Genomic DNA, 26,528 nt, shown 5'->3' on the forward strand with positions numbered 1-26,528 from the left:
TTCAGCCAGTCTTTGTCTTTTGGTTGGGGCATTCAACCCATTTACGTTTAAGGTGATTACTGATAAGTCAATGGCAACCCACTCCAGTATTCTTGCCTGGAAAATCCCATGGATGGAGGAGCCTGGTAGGCTGCAGTCCATGGGGTCGAGAAGAGTCAGACATGACTGAGCGACTTCACTTTCACTTTTCACTTTCATGCATTGGAGAAGGAAATGGCAACCCACTTCAGTGTTCTTGCCTGAAGAATCCCAGGGATGGCGGAGCCTGGTGGGCTGCCATCTATGGGGTCTCACAGAGTCAGACACAACTGAAGTGACATAGCAGCTTAGCATGCTCCTGTTGCCATTTACTTTATTGTTTTGGGTTCGAGTTTATTCACCCTTTTTGTGTTTCCTGTCTAGAGAATATCCTTTAGCATTTGTTGGAGAGCTGGTGTGGTGGTGCTGAATTCTCTCAGCTTTTGCTTGTCTGTAAAGCTTTTGATTTCTCCTTCATATTTGAATGAGATCCTTGCTGGGTACAGTAATCTGGGCTGTAGGTTATTTTCTTTCATCACTTTAAGTATGTCCTGCCATTCCCTCCTGGCCTGAAGAGTTTCTATTGAAAGATCAGCTGTTATTCTTATGGGAATCCCCTTGTGTGTTATTTGTTGTTTTTCCCTTGCTGCTTTTAATATTTGTTCTTTGTGTTTGATCTTTGTTAATTTGATTAATATGTATCTTGGGGTGTTTCCCCTTGGGTTTATCCTGCTTGGGACTCTCTGGGTTTTTTGGACTTGGGTGATTATATCCTTCCCCATTTTAGGGAAGTTTTCAACTATTATCTCCTCAAGTATTTTCTCAAGGTCTTTCTTTTTCTCTTCTTCTTCTGGGACTCCTATGATTCGAATGTTGGGGCGTTTAATATTGTCCTGGAGGTCTCTGAGATTGTCCTCATTTCTTTTAATTCATTTTTCTTTTTTCCTCTCTGATTCATTTATTTCTACCATTCTATCTTCTACTTCACTAATCCTATCTTTTGCCTCCATTATTCTACTATTTGTTCCCTCCAGAGTGTTTTTGATCTCATTTATTGCATTATTCATTATATATTGACTCTTTTTTATTTCTTCTAGGTCCTTGTTAAACCTTTCTTGCATCTTCTCAATCCTTGTCTCCAGGCTATTTATCTGTGATTCCATTTTGTTTCCAAGATTTTGGATCATTTTCACTATCATTATTCGGAATTCTTTATCAGGTAGATTCCCTATGTCTTCCTCTTTTTTTGGTTTGGTGGGCATTTATCCTGTTCCTTTACCTGCTGGGTATTTCTCTGCCTCTTCATCTTGTTTATATTGCTGTTTGGGGAGGCCTTTCTGTATTCTGGCAGTTTGTGTAGTTCTCTTTATTGTGGAGTTTCCTTGCTGTGGGTGGGGTTGTATGGGTGGCTTGTCAAGGTTTCCTGGTTAGGGAAGCTTGTTTCGGTGTTCTGGTGGGTGGAGCTGTATTTCTTCTCTCTGGAGTGCAATGAAGTGTTCAGTAATGAGTTATGAGATGTCAGTGGGTTTGGAGTGACTTTGGGCAGCCTGTATATTGAAGCTCAGAGCTGTGTTCCCATTTTGCTGGAAAATTTGCATGGTATGTCTTGCTCTGGAACTTGTTGGTCCTTGGGTGGTGCTTGGTTTCAGTGTTAGTATGGAGGTGTTTGATGAGCTCCTGTTGATTAATGTTCCCTGGAGTCAGGAGTTCTCTGGTGTTCTCAGGATTTGGACTTAAACCTCCTGCTTCTGGTTTTCAGTCTTATTTTTACAGTACCTTAAGACTTCTCCATCTATACAGCACCGTTGATAAAACATCTAAGTTAAAGATGAAAAGATTCTCCACAGTGAGTGACACCTAGAGAGGTTCACAGAGTTACATGGAGAAGAGAAGAGGGAGGAGGGAGTTAGAGGTGACCCAAATGAGATGAGGTAGAATCAAAAGAGGAGACAGCAAGCTAGCCAGTAATCACTTCCTTATGTACGCTCCAAAGTCTGGACCGCTCAGAGATGTTCACGGAGTTATACAGAGAAAAGAAGAGGGAGGAAGGAGACAGAGGTGGCCAGGAGGATAAAGGGGGGAATCAAAAGGAGAGAGACAGATCCAGCCAGTAATCAGTTTCCTAAATGTTCTCCACCGTCTGGAACACACAAAGAGATTCACAGAGTTGGGTAGAGAAGAGAAGGGGGAGGGAGGAGACAGAGGCGACCTGGTGGAGAAAAAGGAGAGTCCAAAGTGGGAGAGAGCAGTCAAGCCAGTAATCTTGCTCCCAAGTAAAAATGGGTACTGAAGATTGGGTTCTTAAAGGTACAAAATTGATAACAAATACCAAAAAGCAAAGGTTAAAAATCTAGAGTAGAGGTTGGATTTTCAAAAATACAATATTGAAGAAAGGGAAAAAAAAACCACAAAAATTACAAAATATATATATACATGAAGTTTGCTTTAAAAAATAGGGTCTCTTTTTTTTTCTCAAAGTTATAGTAGGTAATGAAAATGAAAATTAAAGGAGTAATAGAGGACTTAAAAATTCAAAAAAAAATGATAGTAAAAATAGTAAAAATATATCTAGGACTTTCTCTGGTGTTGCTGTGGGCAGTGTGGGGTCAGTTCATTTTCGGATAGTTCCTTGCTCCGGCTTACATTTCTCAAGATCTATAGGCCCCTTCCTATGTAGTCGGTACTAACTACAGGGTTTTAATCTATTGCACCTGTCACTTCCAAGGCGGTTCCCTCTGTTTTAGCATCTTCTGTTTGCTGGTCTCTTCAGTGTCTGATTTCCGCCCTGGCACAAGGGGGCGGTGGTGGACACTTTTAGGCTCACTTGTTTAGTCTCGCTGTGGGGAGGGAGGGACACTGCAAACAAATAACACTAGCGTGTGCTCGCAGTGTCTCAGCCACACTGGGCCTGCCCCCGCTCATGGCGTGTGTGCCCTCCCTGCCCACACTGCTCAGGTTCTAGGTTGCTCCGCCGGGAACCGTCTGAGGCCGGCCCTGGGCTGCATGCACCTCCTGGGTCTAAGCCGCTCAGGATCAGGCACTCGGGTAGTCCTCAGAGGTGCAGACTCGGTTGGGCCTGCGTTTTGTGCCCTTCCCAGGCCTGAGCAGCTCAGGTGATCAGGTGTTGGTGAGTGCGGTTGCTGCGACTTATCGCCTCCCTGCTGCTTGGTTTTCTGGGTGTACAACCAGTGCACCTTCTCAGGCGGATGTTGACCGTCCAGAACCCCAAGAAGTCTTAGTTACCAAAGACGCCTGCTTGCAGTTTGGTGGATAATGCCTCTTTGGGGCTGCAATTGCCCCCTTCCGGCTCTGGCTGCCTGTTACCTGGGGGATGGTCTGCAGCTGGTTAGCTCTGTTCAGTCCTTTGTTCTGGGAGCGGGTCTGATGGTGTCTTAGGTTAGGGCTTTTTGCATAGCTCTAGTCCTTTGTTCTGTGAGTGGGCCTGGTGGTGTCTTAGGTTAGGGCTTTTCGCGTGGTAGCTATCCCACAGTCTGGTTTGCTAGCCCAAGTTAGTTCCCTCAGATTGCCCTCAGGGCATTCAGGCCCCGTCCTTACTCTGAGCAATGCAGCCCTTGTCCCCCTGCCCAGCCCCCGCTTGCTAGTGGTGGATGCAGGCGTCTGTGCTGCTTCTCCACTGGTGGAGTTACTGTTGGGCACATAATCTGTGGGTTTTAATTATTTATTTATTTTTCCTCCTGGTTATGTTGCCCTCTGTGGTTCCAAGGCTTGCCACAGACTCGGCAGTGACAGTGCTTCCTGGTGTTTGGAAACTTCTCTCTTTTTAAGACTTCCTTCTCGGACGGAGCTCCGTCCCTACCTCTTTTGTCTCTCTTTTTGTCTTTTACATTTTTTTGAAGACAATGGGTTGCTTTTCTGGGTTCCTAATGTCCTCTGCCGGCATTCAGAAGTTGTTTTGTGGAATTTACTCAGCGTTTAAATGTTCTTTTGATGAATTTGTGGGGGAGAAAGTGGTCTCCCTATCCTATTCCTCTGCCATCTTAGTCCCCAATTCTATATAGGCTTTTGATAAAGATTAAGCAAAATATCATGAAACACCTGAGTCACAGTAGCTCAGTGATGGTTAATTCCTTTATATTCATGGGTCTGCCACCTACGTGAAAAATACACCAATAAAATCATGCTTTTTTTTTTTTGCTTTGGAGCAAGCATTTTATAGGAATATTTAAACGTATAGATTGGGGCTAACCCCTAAACTTATTATCAGGTGACATTTTCTGGAGAGTTCTATTTACATCTTTAAATCACTCTGTGATCTGGATATGCTGCTTGCATTGAACGCTAACTTAAAACTGAGAGAAGGTGAGATCTCACTAGATGCCGAGCCCTTTCCAGTTTTCCAAAGTGAGTCATACTTGTACTTTACTAGCGGTTCTTAAAAAAGGGTGCTTAACGAGAAACATCAGAGAAGGCAATGGCACCCCACTCCCGTACTCTTGCCTGGAAAATCCCATGGACAGCGGAGCCTGGTAGGCTGCAGTCCATGGGGTCACCAAGAGTCGGACATGACTGAACGACTTCACTTTCACTTTTCACTTTCATGCATTGGAGAAGGAAATGGCAACCCACTCCAGTGTTCTTGCCTGGAGAATCCCAGGGATGGGGGAGCCTGGTGGGCTTCCATCTATGGAGTCGCACAGAGTCGGACACGACTGAAGCGTCTTAGCAGCAGCAGCAATGAGAAACATGAAGGAAAAAGCTATTGATGCAAGTGCTTTTGAGAATGCCAAACAATAGGATAGCCACAGACTAAATAAGCAAATACTTCTTCTGTATTCTCACCTTACAATTGAGATTCCACGTATGTCTACTAAACAGGGCAAAGAGCTATCCTGTAATATTTAGAGCTTTCACAGTCATCTTCCAAAGTCTGCCGCATGATTAGTTGGGCACTACTGTGTGTATTTACAGGACATCACGGTGGTGGGAATGTTTGCTGTGGATCGTGTTCTGTAACACTGCCGTGAACTGTTGGTTATGGAAGACTGGCTTTGCCCACCAACCCAGGAATAACTAACTGCAACTGCCATATCACTAGTCTTGTTATGACTGATCGAATCAGGATGGAGAAATTTCCTCCTCTCGAATTTGGGACATCTCTGGTATCTTTTGTAAGAAAAATAAACCATTCTAACAGACTCATTTAAAACTATAATGCAAAATCTTGTCGCCCCAGAAGAACGGTCTTCTAGCATCTTCCCAGCAGGTGGTCATCTGAACGTTCACCTTTTAGTGGTTTCCCATAATGCTCTTGGGATGATGACCAAACCCTGCCCATGGCCTATAGACCCAGCCTCACCTCAAGTCCATGCACAAGAGCCCCCCAACCATCCTGGTTATCTCTTAGCCCCACAAAAGAGCTGTGCTTCTTGGGGACTTGGGACTTGTGTCCAAGCCTATCCTCTGACAACCCAATTAGGAGATGGGGCAGCCAGGCAGATGGGGTACCAGTTCACAAGGGGCACAGCCCCTCACAGGAAAGGGCCTGAAGTGGAGAAAAATGTACACTTCTGGAGCTGCTTGGGCAGAGAAGGGAGGTGGGACTGCAATCGGCCATTAGGTTTATCTTGCCGGGAGGTGAGGGGGGCAGGGCAGGCAGGTAAGTTTGAAGCCAAGGCTAAAATGCTCAGGAGGGCAAAGCATGAGAGCAATGGAAATTTTAATGCACATCCACAAATTCTCTGTCACATTTCCCACCAGAAGGTGGTCCTAGGTCCTGGGAACAGGCATTGGGACTGCCTTGAGGAGTAGAAAGGCATAGACATGATGCTGTGTGAGCTCCAACACTAGCTCAGAAAGTCTATGCAGATTCCACCTGGCTTGTCTCGTTTGCTCTCTCCTGGGCCACATGCTTCAGAGCTCCAAGGCCATAACACAGGAGAAAGCCCATGAGAGGCCCTCTGGGGACGGGGATGCCCAACAGTAGACCTGTGAGTGAGGGGCCCTTTGAACAATTCCAGATCAGCCATCCCCTGAATGACTATGTGAGAGATCTGAGCCAGAAGCATAAGCTGTGTCTGGTCCACCTCCAGACCATGAGGATGAGAGTAAAAGGATGATTATCTTAAGCACCCAGCTTGAGGATTTGTTTTGCACCAATACTGAATGACACGAAGGCTAGGAACTTGAGTCTTGCTCCCTGATCTTGTATCCCCAGTGCCAAGAACAGTGTCTAGCCAAGAGCAGGTGCTCGATCATATTTGTTGGATGAATGAATGAATGAACAAAGGAGAAGCTTACTCTAACCACCAGCGACCCACCCTCAGTACCTTCTTCTGGCCAGCATGCTGCCTTTCCCACCTTGCTGACTCCCAATCAGCCCTTGGATCCCAGCTCCAGGATCACTTTCTCCTTTCTCAGGGTAACTGCCCATCTCCTGTCTAGATGAGCATCCTGTCTGATACCCCCGAATTACCCTGTGTTTCTCCTTAATGACACTTCCCAGGACTATCATTACATAACCAAGCTGCTGAAATTCCTGGCTGGCCCGCTGCCTCCTGTGCTTGACTGTAAGCCACCTGACAGCAGGGATGGGTTCTGTCTGTTCACAAGTGTGTCTCCAGCGCTGAACAAAACCTGGCACAGAGTCTGCTGAGAGCACGTCAGAACTGTTCTGGAGACGGACGATATTCAACTTAGCTGTTTTTACTCACAACACTTGTGATACCAAATGTATGGGGCTTTTTTCTCACACCCACCAGTTTTCCGGACACCAGCTGGGTGTCCCACAATTCAGTTTGCTTCTGACGCTGACCATCCAGAGTCAGCTTCAGACCCCACAGGATTAAGGGCTTGGTCCTCAAGATTACTCCCATGTCAGATGCCAGTCACAGGTCTCCGCCCTCAGGCTGCCCACTTCTGCCCTGCTTTGGCTCCAAAGATAGGAGGCTTCCTGCAACCCCTCTACTTCAGATTTGATCATTTGTTACGAGAGCTCATGAATCTGGAGGCAGAATAAGCACTATTTTTTTCTTTTTTTCTTTTTTTTAGCAAAATTTGCCTCAGTAGACTTTGTCTTAAAATTCAAACATAATGAAAGCATTTTACAACATAATAGAAATCTTGCTGCTGTTCACAAATTCCCATTTTATGAAAAATGGTTATTGTAGATTATCATAAAAGATACTCAGTAACAGCCATATGGAAAAAACACACTGGACAGGATATGGGGCAAGAGCACACAGTTTACACGATTTCTCTGGGCTCACCACCCTTCCAGCACTTCTCTGTGTCTGTCAACCTGGAACTTCTCTAAACCTCACTGTTCAAAGTTTTCTGCTGAGGTTTTATGTAGGCAAGAGTGCTTAAATCAATGGCACTGATGACTGAACTCTACCTCTGGCTCTCTTCTCTCCCCTGCTGCTGCTGCTGCTAAGTCACTTCAGTCCGACTCTGTGCGACCCCATAGACGGCAGCCCACGAGGCTCCCCCGTCCCTGGGATTCTCCAGGCAAGAACACTGGAGTGGGTTGCCATTTCCTTCTCTCCCCTACTGATCATGAAAACCCCTTAATCCTGCCTTGGTCTTTTGGGCACAGGCTCCCATCCTAAAGCTATCTAGACTCCATCCAGTTATATGTCATCTCATCAGCATATAAAAGACACTCCTTAATGGCTCAGATGGTAAAGAATCTGCCTGCAATTCAGGAGACTGGGGCTCAATCCCTGGATCAGGAAGATCCCTGGAGAAGGAAATGGCAACCCACTCCAGTATTCATGCCTGGAGAATTCCATTGGACAGAGGAGCCTAGCGGGCTACAGGGGTCACAAAGAGTCAGACATGACTGAGTGGCTAATACTTTGGAGACTTAGCACTCTGGAGATTCCAGGGGCTTTAAGAGCTGTGTGCCAGAACCTGGGACAAAGACTGAATATTAATTTTTTTATGACACCACAACAGCCAACCTCACTATTAGAAGCTTCGAATTCTTAGAAGTCTCATTGAGTTAGAACTAGTCTGTTAGCTACTAGCCTATCTTCCACCAGGCTTTCCAAGTCCACTCACACCTGGGTCATCCTCAAACCACACAGACCTTGGGGAACCCAAGAGGTTGAGTGTCTTCTTCAGGTCTACATAACAGCCGGGGAAAAGCTGAAACCTGGAGCCAGCTCTCTGCCTCACCAGTCAGTGCATTCCCATTACACCACACTGCCTCCTGGATGTTTTCACGGACGTTAAACGCCGTGGCAGCATCGTAACCCGCCAACCAAAGAACAACAAACAAATCTGAGTGCTTTTCATAATGGAACATATGAAATGGGTAAAACTTCTTAACACTGAACACATGGTGTCCAAGACCTATACAGAACAAGAGCTCATGTGATCCTTTAGGCACCTCCCTGCCAAATACCTACGGGGTGAGACCCTGAGCAAACATTTAATTCAGATTTTAATTTGGCCCCTATTTCCTAGACAGACCCTGGGTCAATTTTCTGCAGAGGGATTTTTTTCTCTTCCTTGTCATTCCCAGCATCTTTGGAGATTAGGGACAGAAATAAACTCCAAGTGATCTGCAATAGTTCAGTAAGACACCACTCCTGAACAACTGAGCTTTTGACAATACAATGACTGGGAAAACAAAATGTGAAAATTTTAATGGGATGTGATGTGAAAAAGAAAAAAACATACAGAATCATGTACTGCATGGCTAAATTTTTTTAAAGGTATATATGTATATGCTTAGAAAACTAGGATGGAAAGAAATATAAATTTTAAAATGACATGGTATTTCTCATCCTTTGGATGGGCAAAAAAATAAAAGACTATTCATTTCTGGTGCACACTAGTCTCAAAAGGGATGAGTTCATTCACACATTGTTAGTGAGAGGGTTAACTGGAATGGAATTTGTAGAGAACCAGTGGTCTTATTAAAACAATAAACACACATACCCTTTGCCCTAAGAATTCATATTCTGGGTATCCAGTTCCCAAGACTGCTCACTCATGTGTACAAAGCAGCAATAGGAATAACTATAAAAATTTGAAAACTGAAATGGTCTCATGTATAGAAATGGCTGGAAAATTACAGTTTGTCCATACAATGGAATATGATTCAGCCTTAAAAGGAAGAGGTGGATTTAGGTGTGGGCATGGACAAACCTCTGGAAACACTGCCCAGTGAAAGACAGACGAGAGAGTGCTGGCATAGCAGATATAGGAAAATTTCATGTAGGTAAAACGTACATCCGTGTATCTCAACGGACCTATGGAAATTTTAAGATAACATGCAAACTTACTGAAAAAGGTCTGGAAGGAGACAGCCCTCTAAATTAACAGGGGTGGACTTTTAACCTCGATCGTATACTTTTCAATATCTACTCACATATTTAGTGCTCTCTTTGTACAACGTGTTGTGTACAGACTTTAAAAGATTTAGTAATGGTAGAAGAAAATGTTAATACTGCTAAATCAAAAAAAAAATTAAAAAGGCAAGCCCTAATACAGCCCCAATAGTGTGAACTCAATTATGTTATAGATACGTTACCAAACTGGACTGAGTGGTTTTAAACAGGAGTGGGAGTGAGGCTTTTTATTGTTTACTCTTCAGAACTTTGAACCTATTTTTATTTTTTTAAAAAATACAAGGAACAATTTTTTTAAAAAACCAGAAAGAGGAAAAATGTCCTTAATGTTACGGGTGCTTATAGCTGGGATTACAGGTAATCTTAATTTTCTTTCAAACAAATCACAAGACAGAAGGCTAACAGGAAACTCTTTAAGCAGGTGGTGGCATCTTAGAAGATTTCTTTCTCATTGGTAATTTTCTGCATTTTCCAAATTTTCTTAGACATGTCTTACTGTTACAATCAGAAAAAAAGAAAGCTGTTAAGTTTATTTATCAATGTGGTTAAGCAAGAAGTCACAAGGTGGGTACAGGATAAATTATAAAGAGATTAGTGGTTTTGAATAGTACCCCTTTCAAAACTCAGTGCAACATGGAACTTGATGCGTAAGAGAGATAAAGGCAGAATTTGCTAGGAGGGGCTTCATGCACCACTCGGCAGAAGGCCCATCACTGCAGAAATCAGGGTCCTAGGAACGCCATCGGGAAATGCACTGTGCAGACTGGGGCTTCAGGGGGTGCGGGCGGGGATGGCGGTGGCTTTTGTGCTGGAATGGTCAGAGAGGGCTTCAGGGACTCAGCAGAATCTGTGTTAAAACTGAAAGGGCAGGAAGGACATCTGTGGGCACGCCTGATGTGAGCAGGCATTTGGAAGTAGGTAAGTGATGTGGGCAGTGGTGCAGAAGCGGGGGCACAGCCAAATCTTCTGAACCATTGACTGCTGGCAGGCTTTACACATTGACGCATCAGTGAACAGGTGGAGGATGACTGGGACCAGACTAGGTTCCTGTGGGAGCAGGGAGCCACAGCAGGTTCCGGAAGGCATGCATGACAGGATGAAGGCGGTATTAAAGAAACATCACTGTCTACGGATGGATACACCCCTGCATATTCATTCTACCCTTGAGTTGTAGCAAGACACTGGCAGCAAGAAGACAGACAACCTTCTGGGCCTTGAGTTCACTGTTATTCAACTCAAGATTTTGTTACAGTTGTGCTGCATTTGGTCAGTGCTATCTCATAAGTAACCCATATTCCAAGGGCAATGGGGCTGGGAACCCCAAGCCACAGCTCGAGATACCTCCCTGGGATTGAAATCCAGGCTGTGGCACTTCAGGCAAGTTGCTTTACCTCTCTGAGCTGCAGTTTCCTCACCTGTAAATGGTGATTCAAATATCCACTTAATAAATATTTACTGAGTATCTGCTATATGCCAAGTACAGTCATAGAAATGGGATCAGTAGTGACCAAATAAGCCTAAAATTCCTACCCACATGGAGCTTAGATTCCAGTGGAATGTAAAATTACCCATTCCTGAGTTTGTGGAAAGGATTGGATGAGATGTTTCTGGGATGCACTTAGGGTAGTAGTGATTCTACACCTAATTCCCATGTGTAGGGGGTTTTCTTCCCACACATTTTCTGTCTGACACCAGCTGGTGTTCACCCCACCCCACAAGGTGCACCCTGAGGAGACTCAGGACGAGAAGGCACAGGATACTGGCTGAGGTGCATATCAAAGGAATGATTTCAATGAGCCCTGGCTTTTACAGATTCCCATACCCAGAAGAGGGTTAAATTCTTTAAATTGAGATATCTGGTTTTCTTTAATTAACAGTGATCTTTTGATGTTCCAACTACCTGATCTTTGTAGCAAAAACTCCTATGTACCCTGACCCCTCCCTGACCTCTTGGGAGCAGTCTCTCACAACCATCCGAAATGCTGGGTCCCTGGCTTAAGTCCCCAGTTTTGTCCACCACATAAAACACAATTCTCAACTTTTAAGTTGTGCTCTTTCTTCCAATGATAAACTCAACTCTGACAGCACCTACCTGGAAATAGCCTCAGCTCTCACAAGTTCAGGGCTTCACCCCACAAGGCTGTCCCCTCACTACTTCAGATGCCAACTGCAGATCCAGGTTGCCACCTGTGCTTCTAACTGGCTATGGATTGAAGTTCCAACGAGCTCCCTCTTTGGGTTCAATTGATTTGCAGAGTGGCTCACAGAATTCAGAGAGAACAATTTACTTACTAGACTACCAGTGTATTACAAAGGATGTGACTCAGGAACAGCCAGATGGAAGAGACGCACATGGCAAGGTATGTGGAAAAGGTCTTGTAGCGTTCACGGTCTCTCCCAGACTACCACTCTTCCTACATCTCCATGTGTTCACCAACCTGGAAGTTCTACAAACTGCATCCTTTGGGTTTTTATAGAGGCATCACTGAGGCAGGAGATAGATGGGCCCCAGGCTGAGCAGCTGGACTCTGTCTCCTGAGGACATAGTATCTGTCTCTTAAGGACAGATACTTCAAGATAAAGAGCAGAGAGGAGCTGAGTCCTGCTTGGGTAAAAAAGATACGGAGGCCACATATTTCTCATTCCTGGGATCAAGGAGACCTCCCAAACTACACATGCAGAGAAAGGTTCCTTGGGCATCAGAGAAGGGAGAGGGTATCAGTCAATAATATGTCCTGCCAGCCTCCCAGAAACTCTCATGCTGAAATCCATCTTGGTTAAAAGATGTATGTGCACATTGGGGAGGGTCCTGAGTCACATACCTATATACAATGAGCAAGATGATTGGCCAGAGAAAACCTGGAAAAATATCCCTGTAATAGCAATTTAAGTCAAAAGTGCAGCTCTCCCTCTGAGAGTGCCTGTGTCCTTTCCACATGACTCTGCTTCTAAGAAACACCTTACCCACTTTACTATCTCCATCTCTTTACTGAATTGTTTTCAAATTAAGACAAGAACCAAGGGACTTCCCTTGTGGTCCAGTGGCTAAGACCCCATGCTTCAAATGCAGGGGGCCCAGGTTCGATCCCTGGTCAGAGAACTAGATCCCACAAGCCACAACTAAGCGTTTACGTGCTCTAACTAAAGATCCTGATAGCCACAACAAAGACTAAAGATGCCAGTGCAGCCAAATCAAAAAAATAAAAAAAGAAGACAAAGTTTAAAAAGTTTTAAAAAGAGAAAAACTGAGATCATCATTACCTAGGCATAACTGACTAAATCACTGACTAATGGTAACTGAGTTAACCTCCATCCCCCGCCCCCACCACCACCACTCTTCCCCAGAAATCAGAGGTGGTACTACTGAAAGTTCTAATCTTCTAATCACAAGGTTGGTTCTCCAGGCAACCAGTCCCCAACCTTAGGTCACGTGGAGGCTTAACTCACCTCATTCACATAATGAAAGACCTTTTCAGTTTCCTCTAGGAAATGTCAAGGGTTTGAGGAACTCTGTGTCAGAAACAGTGACAAAGAACAAATAGACATTTATTACAAATCAGAACATCCCAAGTTGTAATGATGCTCCTTCTCTTCATTTTATCATTATGCATGTTCCCTATAGCATTTGGCACCAAAAAGGTACCCCAGAAACACCAAAGGACTGATCTACAAGTCCTTGAGATCCTTCTACCTGGAAACAAAGTGCCCTACATTTAGCCCTGGGCTTAGACTAGCATGGAAGTTCCTCTCTCTGCACCCTGCCCCCCAGCATGGCCAATTCCACTTTAACAAACAGGGCTGGGAAGGGAGAATGAAAGAAACTACCCTTAGGGCCATTCAACACAGAGAAGGCTCTTCTAAACTCTAGCATTTCCATGGGGAGATGAACAAAACTTTATAGGCTGGTGACAGCTGGTCCGTTCTCAGGCAGCGCTAACCATGGTCCTCACCTAGACATGAACCCTGAATGGACCACCCCATGGAGATGACTCAGTCCCTCCAATCCGGCCAGCCCAGGGCAAGGCCAATCCTCACTGAATGGATTTCAGCATCAAATGTTCATTTCAATGTGCTCACAGGGTGGGGAACAGGCACAACCAGGACATATTTATCCTGAGCCAAGTGACCAGAAGTTTGGGTATGAGTTGAAAGGAGAAAAAAAAAAAAAATGTAAGCAAACTTTAGAACCTTATCTTTGGGGCTCCAAGAATGTGCTCCACCAAAAGCTTAGCTGGCACATATCTTGATACAGAATGACAGTTTCCAGCTTTTCTCACCAACTACATGCTGGTGTTCTGGTGCCAGCCTCTATTTTTATAGCCTGAATAATGCTAGGGTTATTCAGGCAAAGGACCAGACAAGAGCTGGAGACAGAGGGACAGGGCACAAGAGGCATGAGCACTGGGGCCAACATCCCACTCAGTCTCCAACAGCAAACCCTTGAGAGTTGAGTCTGGGACAGCAGTCGAGCCCACCCTCCTCTTAGAACCCAGACCTCAAGCCCCCTTGGGGCTGAGACTCCATCTGCCTCGTTCCATGCTCTAGCCCCAGGACCTGGAGCACAGCAGTGCTTAATGAATGAATGACCACACTGCCCCACCCCAACTTCAGCACACTGGACTCCTTGCTGTTGCCCCAAAACCTAAGTTCCCCTTCTGCCAACTCAGTGTCTGTGCCATTCCACTCTCCTGGCCCAGATGCCTTCTTGATCTTGTTTAATTTTCACTCATCCATGAACTCAGCCCAAATCCTACCTCCCCTGGAAGCCTTCCCTAACCCCAAGGCTGGGTGAGGTCTCCCCCCAACACTGGGCAACCTCAGTCCTCCCACAACACTTCTCAATGTCACAGGCTTGAGTCAGCTTCCTTGCCTACCTCCCCGAAGGCTGGGTAGATGCAAAGCTGAGGAAGCAGCAGGTATTTAACAGGTGTCTGTGGAAAGAAGGAAGGGAGGGAGGGAAGAAAGATACCAAGGATGCTGTGGATGGAGAAGCACCTGTCACTGAAACCTACAACAGACTAAGAACAAAACACCAAAACCCAACAGATCAATGAACCATTCACCAACAAGTTTACTGAAAAAAAAAAAAATTGCAGGAAGTGGTGGGAAAATACTTTTAAGTGGGTTCAAATGGGAAGCAGAGGCCACTCTGCTGTGGCCTCTTCTCCTCTCTGGGGGTGGGGGCTGGAGGGGAAGAGACAATGTTGGGAGATTGGGTGAGTGGGGCCACTTGAAAGGGCACAAGCAGCTCTCATGGGCTCAAAGTTCTTGAAGGTTCCTCTGGTATCAAGGAAGCTGAAGGCCCTTCTTTCTGGAGTAACCTCCCACTGCTGAAGGGAACTAGGACTCACTCCCTCAAAGCTGTTAAGAACATGGCCTGAGTCAAGAAAGAGTGATAATGAGAAACTTCCATTATTCTGTTGGCCCAGTTCCCGAAGGTAGGAACAGAAGCTGGGATTTAAGACAGATGATCTGGGAAGAAAAACTATTTCTGGCTGGAGCTTTCTTAGCACAGCATTTCTTTTCAAGACAGACACCTCCAGTTGCCCCTCAATATTCATTTATTCTTTACTAACAGAATCCTGATTAAGTGGGGGGTTGTGGGCTTCCCTGGTAGCTCAGTTGGTAAAGAATCCACCTGCAATGCAGGAGACCCCGGTTCGATTCCTGGGTCGGGAAGATCTGCTGGAGAAGGGATAGGCTACCCACTCCAGTATCCTTGAGTTTCCCTTGTGGCTCAGCTGGTAAAGAATCTGCCTGCAATGCAGGAGACCTAGGTTTGATCCCTGGGTTGGGAAAATCCCCTGGAGAAGGGAAAGGCTACCCACTCCAGTATTCTGGCCTGGAGAATTCCATGGACTATATACAGTCCATGGGGTCACAAAGAGTCGGACACGACTGAGCGACTTTCACTTTCACTTTGGGGGTGGTGGTGAGGAAGTGTCACTGGCATTGTCAGCTCACCATAAAACGCATCTCCTCTTCCTCTTAGGCACTAGGCTGGACCACATTTCCCAGCCTCCCTCACAGGAGGTATGGTCATGTGACTGACTCCTGGCAAATGTCAGTGGGAGCAATTCTCTATCAAGTCTGGCCCATAAAATCTTTCCATCCTCCATCTTTCATGTTCCTTCCTCTTTCGCTGACTGATGCAAACGAGCATGACAGCCTTAAGAGCTTGGATCCCTGAATCACCTTTTGGAAAAGAGCCCCTACCCTCCCTTTTCAGGAACAGCCATTTTGGACTCTGTGTGAACAAACAGTTAATGTCCATCATACTTGAGTCATTAAATGTACAGCAGACCCTTGAACATGGCTCCACTTACAGACAAATCTTTTTCAATAGTAAATACACTACTAGACAATCTGAGGTTGGTTGAACCCACAGATGTGGGACTGCGGATATGGAGGGCCAACTACAGTTACACACAGAATTTTTACTTGGGGGTGGGGGAAGGTCAGTGCCCCAAACCTCTGTGTTGCTGAAGGGTCAACTGCATTTGGTTTGTTTGTTTCAGCCTATCTAACTCCTCTAAGCAGCGGTGTGCCCTGCTAAATACTCATATGACCCTTTTAACTGGGAATGGCCATATGACACAGTTCTGGCCCTGACACATTAGAGGAGGTCTGCTGGATGTTGTGGGGGAAAAGTCTGTTTTCCTGATAAAAGGTATCAGGGTGGCTGGCACTTCCTTCCTGCAGCAACCATTCTGCCATCATGAAGAAAAGGCCAGGAAAAAGAACAGTGTGTCAGTTCAGACAGATATCTGCTGTTGAAACCAAAGCCAGCAACCCCCTACCTTCAAACATCTTCTTACACAAGAGAAACAGACCATTATTTGTTTAAGCCAGGAAGGTAGGTTACTCTGCTGCCAAACACAAGCCTGCTTTACAACCACTCATTCATTCATCCATTCATTTATTCACCCAACCTTTATTGAGGCCTATATCATGCCAGTTCTTGAGCTAATGGAAGAAGATACAGAGATGAGCTGGGTGTAGCCCCTGCTCTCCTGAAGCACCCAGTCAAGCTGTGGAGACAGGCCCCTGGGCAGACAATCTGAATTCAGTGGGAACGGATGCTGTGGTGGCACAAGATGATCTGGAGGGTGTGAGCAATGGTGGTGGGTGAGCACAGAGCCAAGGAGTTCCCAACTCCCTTTCTGGCACTGGACACACAGAGCAAACACCCCTCAAGCTAAAAAGCAAACAACAAGAACGTGCTGTGCTCGGCTGAGCCAACTGCAATTACTTACTGCATTTGAGTCCCTAAACACCATCAATTAATGCAGCTGTTTCAAGATAATCAGCAGTCATTAGAGCAAGATGCTCAAGAGGAGAATATAAAAACTCACACGCCGCTGACTTAGACATGCCGGAAAGTCTGTGAACCGAGGATGAGACAGGCTGGCTTAGACCCTCAGACCCTCCTGCCTGCTGACATTAGGATCTCTCTTTTTCAAAGACACAGTCATCTTTCACCTTGAAGACAGAGCCCCCCCAAATCAAACGTCTATGCCATGACCTTCAACCATAAATGCCCAAACTTTGATTCTCAGGTGTGCATTTGTTTCCATTAAGAACTGCAGTGGAGACAGACTGGCAACAAAAATCAACCCCATCTGGGAAATCAAAACCAGAGAAGTCAGAGCAGTCGGGGAACCAACTGGAAAGTAAAGGTTCTCCTCCTTTTAACTCAATGCTGCCTACACACAAATAATTTTTCTTTTTTAGTGAATGGTATTATTGGTCATTTCTTTACTTTCCAAGTATACTAACGCATATATATGGAATTTAGAAAGATGGTAACAATAACCCGGTGTACGAGACAGCAAAAGAGACACTGATGTATAGAACAGTCTTATGGACTCTGTGGGAGAGGGAGAGGGTGGGAAGATTTGGGAGAATGACATTGAAACATGTAAAATATCATGTAAGAAAGGAGTTGCCAGTCCAGGTTCGATACACGATACTGGATGCTTGGGGCTAGTGCACTGGGACGACCCAGAGGGATGGTATGGGGAGGGAGGAGGGAGGAGGGTTCAGGATGGGGAACACATGTATACCTGTGGTGGATTCATTTTGATATTTGGCAAAACTAATACAATTATGTAAAGTTTAAAAATAAAATAAAGTTTAAAAAATAAATAAATAATAAAAGTAAATTAAATTAAAAAAAAAAAAAGAAAAAAAGACAAAGCCTCATTGACCTCAGATTCCAGAAGTTTAAAAATAAATAAACTAGGACTTCCTTGCTGGTACAGTGGGTAAGAATCCACCTACCAGTGCAGGGGACACAAGTTTGATCCCTGGTGTGAGAAGATCCCACATGCCATGGAGCAACTTCAGCTACTGAAGCCCACGAGCCACGAGCCCATGCTCTGCAACAAGTGAAGTCACTACAATGAGAAGCCTGAGCACCGTAATGAAGAGTAGCCCCCTGCTTGTCGCAACTACAGGAAAGCCTGTGTGCTGCAATGAAGACCCAACACAACCAAAAAAAAAAAAAAAAACAATTTTTTTTAATGAATAAAATAAGCAGGTTCCTCATTAAGAGGATTGATGATCCGCTTTCCAGTCTGACTGCCGACTTATCAGTACAAAGAACTCCAGTGGAGACCAGAGGGTGTGCTAATCACACAAAGCGGAGAGGCACTCGGGTTCTGAGGCTGTAATCACAGGCTCCTCTAGTCCTCCCCCCAGCGCTGGAGGCCATTGCTAGCGGGCAGGCTGCCATACTGGAGTTCCTCTGTAGAACACACGGAGTAGCGGAGGGTGAGAGCTGAGGAGGAGGGACCTCCCTTTCCTGGACCAAGTATTAAACTCAGGCCTGTTAACACTTTCCCAGAGACTTTCAGATCCAGAAGGTTCCAGCTATGGCAGACACAGGACACATGACAATGTCAAAAGCACAGGCCCAGAATGGTACCACTTGTGCTAAAGCCCATGATACCAAACCTAGATTTAATATTTGACCTAACTGCGATTTCAGCCTCCCCCAGATACGTCATCTCAATGGGCCAGTTCGGAGTTTTCTGGCCAGCACGAATGAGGTGATCTGTCACATGAGTCCTCTCTATCCAGAGAAAGTAGAGATAGACTACAAGATAGACCCTTGCCCCTCGCCCAGAAGAACGCGACTTGGCCTGAAACAACCCTGGATTTTCTTTTGTTAATAGCCTCCTTGCCACTCCCTCGTCCTACTTATAAAAACCGTCTCTTTGCACAGCCCCTCAGAGCGCCCTTCTGTTTACTAGATGGGGTGCTGCCCATTCAGGACTCTTGAGTAAAGCCAATTAGATTTTCACATCTATTTGGTTGAATTTTGTTTTTCCCTAGTAGTCTGGCCCTCTGCCTCAGGCTAGTCTCTGACCTGCTCTCAGGAGCAGCTGTGCCATTCGTCAGAGAACTGGGTTTCCGGTGGGATCATGGGTTTCTGGGGTGATGGACAGTCAGCCCAGAACAGTGGTCAGGCATCTGGTGCCATCAACCAGGACCAGGAATATGCTGGCAAACCAGGTGAGTAAACACTGAGTTCACAGCCTCTTATCATGCTTCCCGCTAACGACCTGAGGCCAAGAGTGATAGTTAAAACACGAACAGCCAGCATGTGTCAGACATGGACCAGTCAAATGAGTGCCTATGTTTAGCAGCGGGCAAGGCCACGTCACCAGAGTATACCAGCTGAAGTATACCACTGTGCCCCACCCCTCCTGCCTTGGTCAACCCTTCACAGGCTAAACTCTGGCCTCTCGAGGCCATAAAAAGTGGCCTGGAGTCAGGTGAGTGCCCAGGAAATGCCTCTGCTGTTATTCCTGTCCTTCACCGTGAACTTGAGCATGATGTCCTCCATTCTATGGGCAGGAGGCTATGTGTATCTTATCATCCTATATCCATCATCTCAGTGCAGTCGGCTGGTATGAAAAATGTTTTGCAACCCACTCCAATATTCTTGCCTAGGAAATCCCATGGACAGAGGAGCCTGGTGGGCTACAGTCCGTGGGGTCACAAAGAATCAGACATGACTAAGTGACTAAACAGCAAGAGCATTAAGGAATGAATGGTTAAAAAAATAAAGACAAAAAAAAAAAAAAAAACCCACAGCTAACATTTAAGCATGTACTATGCATTCTAAGTCCTTGTCATGTACTGTCTCATCTCAGCTTCACAGTAATACCATGAAGTGGGTATTATTATCATAACCTTGGTTTTACAAAAGAGAAAATAGAGGCATAGAGAAGCTGGGTAACTTGTCCAAGGGTACGAGCCTAATAATGACAGATCCAGGATTTAAAGCCAGTCTGGCTTCAGGGTCTACACTCTGACCCACTGCACTGTGCTGAGTACACACCCACAGGAATGTTAGTATCAGGAAGTCATCAGAGAACCTCTGACACCCACACACCCTGAAAAATCCTTCCAGATGGTTTCTGATGATGCTGAGCATATACTGTTGTTGTTTTTCTCCACTCAAGAGATCTGAATTCTAGGGGAAGCCTTTTAAACACCCTGTGGTCCATGTCCCCATCCCTAAGAAGATCCCAGACCTGCCAGAAGGATTGAACAAGATCATGGACACAGCTCCCTGTTTAAATGGTAAGCTACTACATAAGCAAAACATACGATCATAATGATTAATATATTTCAGTAAAGGGACAGATAAAAATTTCTATACCTATCAATCTGCTGCTGCTGCGTCACTTCAGTCGTGTCCGACTCTGTGTGACCCCATAGACGGTAGCCCACCAGCCCCGTCCCTGGGACTCTCCAGGCAAGAACACTGGAGTGGGTTGCCATTTCCTTCTCCAGTGGATGAAAGTGAAAAGTGAAAGGGAAGTCACTCAGTCGTGTCCGACTCTTAGTGACCCCATGGACTGCAGCCGACCAGGTTCCTCCGTCCATGGGATTTTCCAGGCAAGAGTACTGGAGTGGGGTGCCATTTGTTGTATATACTTCTATGGAAGGTCCTATTTATACCTCTTCACATTTCAGAAACAATGTTTAAAGCTTAATTTACTTCTGTAAGCCTGGGTCCTTCCATTATTACTTCTGAGCCTCCAGACATTTCTACTATATCTTTAATAATTTTACTTTAATCTTTCATCTTAGAAGCATAAAAAGTTAATGAGGCAGTAAATATCTTACTCTAACTTCAGATTCTTCTATATTAGCAGCTGACACAATTAGCAAGCAAGAGCTTCATTTTACTTTATAATTAAAAAGCTCAAAATGATACTACTCTGTCTCTGAAGGCCTGGAGTTTGGTGTTGGATCCAAGAATGAGGTGGATCTAGGGAAGTAAGCTGTGGTTTCTGTCAGTTGGAAAGACACATGTCTCCAAGTAATTGAGGGGTAGGACAAATAGTATTCAAACTATTTGTAAACTGGGTGTAAATGATGATGCTAACCACAGACAGGAGTGCAGAGGAGAGGAGGGGGAGGAAGTATCAGAACCAGGAGCAATGATTTTCATCTTAATCTGTTCTTTAAAGCTATGGTTTCTATGCTATTGATTGTGGCTCTCTCTGGAAGTTGGTTATACACAGAGGCATAGAGTGGTAAGCAGATGACAAAAGGATGCCTCATAATACAAAAACATGAACGCATAAGTTGGGGGAGTGACTATGCAAACACAGAACTTTCAAGTTCCTAAGTTGCTACCACTAGATATTTGAGTTGCCCAAGCTCTCCTCCACCCTACTACCAGCACAGAGGTGGCTCGATCAATGTGTGCAGTGCAGGAAGATGGGGCTGGGGGAGGCGGTGGCGGGGGGTGGGGAATAGGGGACCAGGGTGCAGATACTCCTGGTGGAGCACTGCCTGCAGCCAGAAGGCAGCCTAGAGGACATGGGTGACACTGCCTCCTAGCCACAAGAACTACATCACAAGGCTCCTCCAAGTTCTTTCATCATTAACACCTGCTGTGCTCCTGAGATGGCTCCTCTCTTCATTACTGATAGCCCTGCTTCTTTCCCAGAGCCAGTGGCTTCCCTTACAAAGGCCCAAGAAGATTCAGAGCAGCCTCCTGGCTCTAGAGATGGAGGCTACTTACTATGCTGGAGGCTGTGGCTCAGTGAGGCCACCCTGGCCCTCCTGCCCTTTGCACTCAGACGGAGCCTTGCAGGATCTCCAGGTTGAAGGGCTTTGGCAGGTCCTATTCCACCTGTGAGGCTGCTCAGGAGGCTCAGGAAGAATCCCAGGGAGGCTGCTGCCCACCGTCCTACCAGAAGGCAGCTGTTGCCTCTTCTCCCGCTGCTAAGCACAGGTATGTGCGAGTGCGCTCAGTTGCTTCAGTCTTGTCTGACTCTTTGAAATTCTGTGGACTGTAGCCCACCAGGCTCCTCTGTCCAAGGGAGTCTCAGGCTAGAATACTGGAAAGGGTTGCCATTTCCTCCTCCAGGAGATCTTCCCTACCCAGGGATGGAACCCATGTATCTAGCGCCACCTGCACTGCAGGCGGATTCTTTACTGCTGAGCCACCAGGGAAGCCCCAGGCACAGGTTCAGACCCTCCCAGCCGGCTCTCTTTTGGCCACGCCCCTCAGCATCCCAGGTGTGAGCTGGCTCCCCTAGGCTGGATCCCAGAACAATGTCGTTGCTCAAGCCACCTTTTCCAAAGGGGCACACCCCTCATTCACAACTTCAGAGGGATTCATGCTTTCCCACCTCCCTGGGGTCCAGCTCTCACCTGGCTTTCATGGCCTCCTAGGAAGCAGAACAGTGGGGCCTGGCACACCTTATTTCAGGTAACTGTGAGGCCGTTTTCCCTATCTCAGCGAATTTGCTCCTAATGATAACTCCTCCCCCAGAATGTGGGCACATGACACCTTATCCACCTACCAAGAACCTCATTCCAGGGCTGAACTCTACCCCCGGGAGTTTTCAGAACCCTGGCTATTCTGTCATCCCTTTTCCTACTTCCTCCAGATAGCAAGCTTACTTTCTTCCTCTTTCCCTCCCTCCCCTTCTCTCACTTACAGACCTCAGGCATTAATTAAGCCTCTTCTAGAAAACAACTGCAGGAATCCTGGGTATGAGCCAGACCTGGAGGCAGAGACAGTCTGGGTGAGGAAGATAAGCCCACAACAGTTTTGAACCTACAAGCAGTGCAGGTTCTTGCTTCAAAGTGACATTCCAAATTCCAATCCTTTCCAGATTCCTTAAAAAGGGGACACAGGCTGCTCCCACCCTTGTTGCCTCTGGCCATTCTCTCCAGGGCTGGCCTTTGATAGAGGCGGCAGGGCTGGCCTTTGATCTACCTGCCAGCAGGTCATGGCCACCCACCACAGTCAGAAACACCTTCCCCAAACACCAGCCTCCTCAACAGATCAGCAAATCAAATTGCCAGAAAAGTGCAAGAAGGGGTGTTCTTAGCTCTCTCCAGGGAAATGAAGCTCTCTCCTTCATCTCCACTGGAGTGAAGACGGTGTGATCTGAAGCAGTCAGCGGGACTCCACAAGTGGCTTCCCCTTCATTATGCACAGGGATGAGGGACCCTGAACGGGGCTGCTGCCACAGCTCAAGGCCCTAGAGGTCAAGCGGTGGAGGACTCACCACTCACCAGGGAGCCTTATCTCCCCACGGTGGCCATCACCTTATCACTCCAATCGGGGCATGAAGACAGCTTCTTTTCTTCCTAGAAACTCTGGAGTCCCCCCTGAGTTAGAGACCCAGTTGTCAAAGTCGGACCCATAAATTATGCTCTCTGCCCTCACTACACACAGAAATGAATGTCTCCACTCAGATATTTCTTTAAAATTTGATGAAGGATAACATTCTGGAAACAGTGAAGCACAATGGGAAAACATGGGTTATGGATTCTGATAGCCTGGATTCAGGAGGGACACCCACTTATTTACTAAACAAACACTGAGTACCTGTCATTTAGAGAATGGAAGCCTGGGTGCTGGGGGCTTAACGATGGTTCCACCCTCCTGGGCGGTGGGGCATCTGACATTCAATAACTCATCACACAGCAGCCTGGGGAGGGCTGAAGAAACACCCACAGGAATTTGGGGGCATGGCACCCAACTCCAGTACTCTTGCCTGGAAAATCCCATGGATGGAGGAGCCTGGTGGGCTGTAGTCCATGGGGTAGCTGAGGGTTGGACATGACTGAGCGACTTCACTTTGACTTTTCACTTGCATGCATTGGAGAAGGAAATGGCAACCCACTCCAGTGTTCTTGCCTGGAGAAATCCCAGGGACGGGGGAGCCTGGTGGGCTGCCGTCTATGGGGTCGCACAGAGTCGGACACGACTGAAGTGACTTAGCAGCAGCAGCAGCAGAGGGAGCCTACCAGGCCCAGTGTGACCGGGGGCTAATTACTTACTAATTCACTATTCAATGGTAAAAACTATTGAGCTAAATACTCTTCAAACAAATCACTGGGAAGAAAGAGATGCAGATACCTCCTTCCGCAAATGCTCTAAGTGCGGAGCTGCAAAGGCCCGGTGGCCCACCTAAGTCCCTGGTGCCTGAAAGTAGCCTCCCAGGTATCAGTGATGGGGGCTGGCCAGGAGCTAACCTGTAAAATAGACATGCCTCGTACATATCCTTTCTAAAACATAGTCGTTGTTTTGTCCTGTCCTACTCTTTTGCGACCCCATGGACTGTAGCCCCCGAGGTTCCTCTGTCCATCGGATTTCCCAGGCAAGAATACTGGAGTGGGTTGCCATTTCCCTCTCCAGCCAGGAATTGAACTCCTGTCTCCTGCATTGGCAAGCGGGTTCTCTACCACTGAGCCACCAGAGAAGCCCTCTCTAAAATAGACAATTCATTCAATCCAAAACTTAATGAAAGCCAGGAGAATGGATGAGTTGGGTTCATGCACTGGTTTTCTGACTGTCACCCTGCATTTCCACCTCTCTCCAGGAAACTCGAGGTTTTTCAAACCACCTGTTTATTTTAAACCCTCTTCCCAGAGATTCCGAACAGCGAACCAACACCTCCGAGGAGGAATTGTTGCCGAGCCGGGTCCGCAGTCACCTCACGTTTGTGAGGGTGGCCGAGCACACCGTGTTCCACCCTTGGGTTCATCCGCGGGCCTTCTGCAAATAGCAACAAATGTCCCCAACTTGTGGAGCCTTCTTGAGGCTCCCTTAGTCGCCCACCCCACGCTTCCCCATTCGCACGCGATCTGATCCCACAGCTCTCGTGATTTTACTTTTCGAATGCTTACAAAGCACCCTGTCTTCCCACGAAGGCACTAGCCAGCCGGGCAGGGATGTCCTCCCCACCCCCCCACCGAAACGCCCCGCCGAAGCGGGTAAAATATGGCTCCAACGCCTCTTGCACCGCTAAACCTTCGACCACCCACCCACAGGTAGAATTCGAAAGACCGCTGCAGCCGCCAAGAACGCGGCCAGCTCGAAGCACATCCAATTTCGCATGTATGACAAAGCCGGCTGCTTTAAAAGGCTGCGACCTAGACAAGTTCGCGAGCAAGAGCAACTGCGGGGGGTGGAAACCCCGCAGTCCTGATCTGAGCATCCCGGAACGTTCACCCGCGCGCGGAGCTACCCCTTCGCGGGGCCCCGGGACTCCCGGGGGCGCCGCGCGCAGGTAGCGGCCGGAGCAGCCGGCCCCACCGCCGAGGAAGGCCGCCGAGAACTTGCTGCCGCCTGCTTACCTGGCGCCCCGTGGGCTCGCGGCGGCCGGGGAAGGGGGATCTTGCAGGGGAGCTCCAGTTCCGGCTGCAACCAGGCGGCAAGAGTGCGGGGGCCGGGCCGGCGCGGGCCGGAGGGGCGGGACAGCGCACCCAGGCAGAGGAGGTGCGGAGCTGGAGGTGGAGAAGCGGGAGGTGGCGGGGTTTAAGGGAGGCACCCGCCGCGGGGTGCGGGGCAAGGACTTAGGAAAAGGGCGGCGGGATCCTAGGCCGGGTTAGGGGGCGCTGGGGCTAGGAGAGAGGGCGGCGGATCAGAAGGCGGGGACTGGGATCCGGGCGCGGGAGCTGAGGGGTCGGCTTAGGGAGAAGGAGCGAGTCCGGGGCCGGGGTTTGGGGAAGAGGCGGGGATGGAGGAGGGAGCTTAGTAGCCGGGTTCAGACCGGGTACCCGCAAGCGCGCCCCTGACCTCCCCCGCCCCCGCACCCCTCTCCCACCGGAGTCACTGCCCAGTCGTCCCGGCCTTGGCGCGTTCGGAAGACCCCCTTGGTGTCCGAGCCCGAACCCCAGGACACCCGCCCACCTCGAGCCTCAGTGGGAGGCTCCGCTCAGCCTCAAAGGCAACCGCCTCGACCGCGGCCCGCGCCGCGCTCACCGCCCATGGTCCCGGCCCGGCCCGGCTCCGCCGCAGCGCGCCCGGTTCCGCGCTCGCCGCCTGCTCTGCCCGGCGCAGCGGGAGGCGAGGGCGGCGCGCACCGACTTCGGGCAGCGCGACATCTCGCAGCGCCCCCTACTGACCTCGCTGCGCTCGGGGCCCGGCCCGCCCCGCGCTGGGCGCCCTCCAGCTCCGCCCCGGAGGCGGCGTTGCGGTGCGGCCCGGCACGCTAGAAGGGAGCGGAGGAGAGGACACTGACTGGAGGAGGCCAAACACAGGCCCCAGGGACGGGACAACCATCGGAGATCTCGGCGGGCGAAAGTCGCAGTCACGGGCACGCTGAGTGCGCGGGGACCGCGGCCACCTGAGCGCAGGGCCGGACTCGGGATCAGGAGTGGACGCACGCCTAGGTCGGGTGCGCAGACACGGCCCGGGCCTGGAGCCCTAGTGTGGGGTGCCCGTGGGCCGTGGGCTTGACCCGGCGCTACCCGGGGTCCGGTGCTGAGCTGGTCGCCCGTTTTGGGGACCCACCGTTACTGGGTGACTGCAGCCTTATAGACCCAAACTGTCATGATTCTGGCCACCTTGCCCTCCCGACCACCCCCGCCCCCAGCCTACTCCTTGTTCTCTTCCGGCCCCAACCACATCCGGCCCTGTGTGTCAACTCTAGACCAGCTGCTCCCTCGGGGTGGCCTCTAGGTGCCCTGCGGAGGTCGCCATCCTGGCAGCCTCCATCCCCACCCCTTCTCTGAGCTACCGGGAAGCCATTGAGCACTTGACTGATTTCTGTAACTCTCTGTTAGACACACTTGAGGCTTGCAGTTGGAACTTGATTTGATACTTTATGGGGGCAGGGGGAGCAGGGGTCATTTCTCTCAAATGTTGGGCTCTAGCTGGTGGGGATTACTACTTGATTTCTCTGCGCAAGATAA

General features: G+C 48.0%; 1 protein-coding gene across 3 annotated transcripts in view; it reads right to left on the reverse strand.

The window, feature by feature from the left end:
* Positions 1 to 25,705, reverse strand: part of PXYLP1 (2-phosphoxylose phosphatase 1) — an 86,744-nt gene extending 61,039 nt beyond the window's left edge. The window contains exons 1-2 of one of the 3 annotated variants that reach the window (XM_027544764.1): positions 25,597 to 25,705; positions 24,969 to 25,118 (exon numbers count right to left, since the gene is read on the reverse strand). The gene's annotated coding sequence lies outside the window, so the exon portion shown is untranslated. Of the gene's footprint in view, positions 1 to 24,968; positions 25,119 to 25,524 lie in introns of all 3 variants that reach the window. The other 2 variants (XM_027544755.1, XM_027544773.1) reach the window with 2 other exon arrangements.
* Positions 25,706 to 26,528: the final 823 nt, after the last annotated feature.

Source organism: Bos indicus x Bos taurus, chromosome 1 (assembly GCF_003369695.1).
Source record: "Bos indicus x Bos taurus breed Angus x Brahman F1 hybrid chromosome 1, Bos_hybrid_MaternalHap_v2.0, whole genome shotgun sequence".
NCBI classification, from domain to species: domain Eukaryota; kingdom Metazoa; phylum Chordata; class Mammalia; order Artiodactyla; family Bovidae; genus Bos; species Bos indicus x Bos taurus.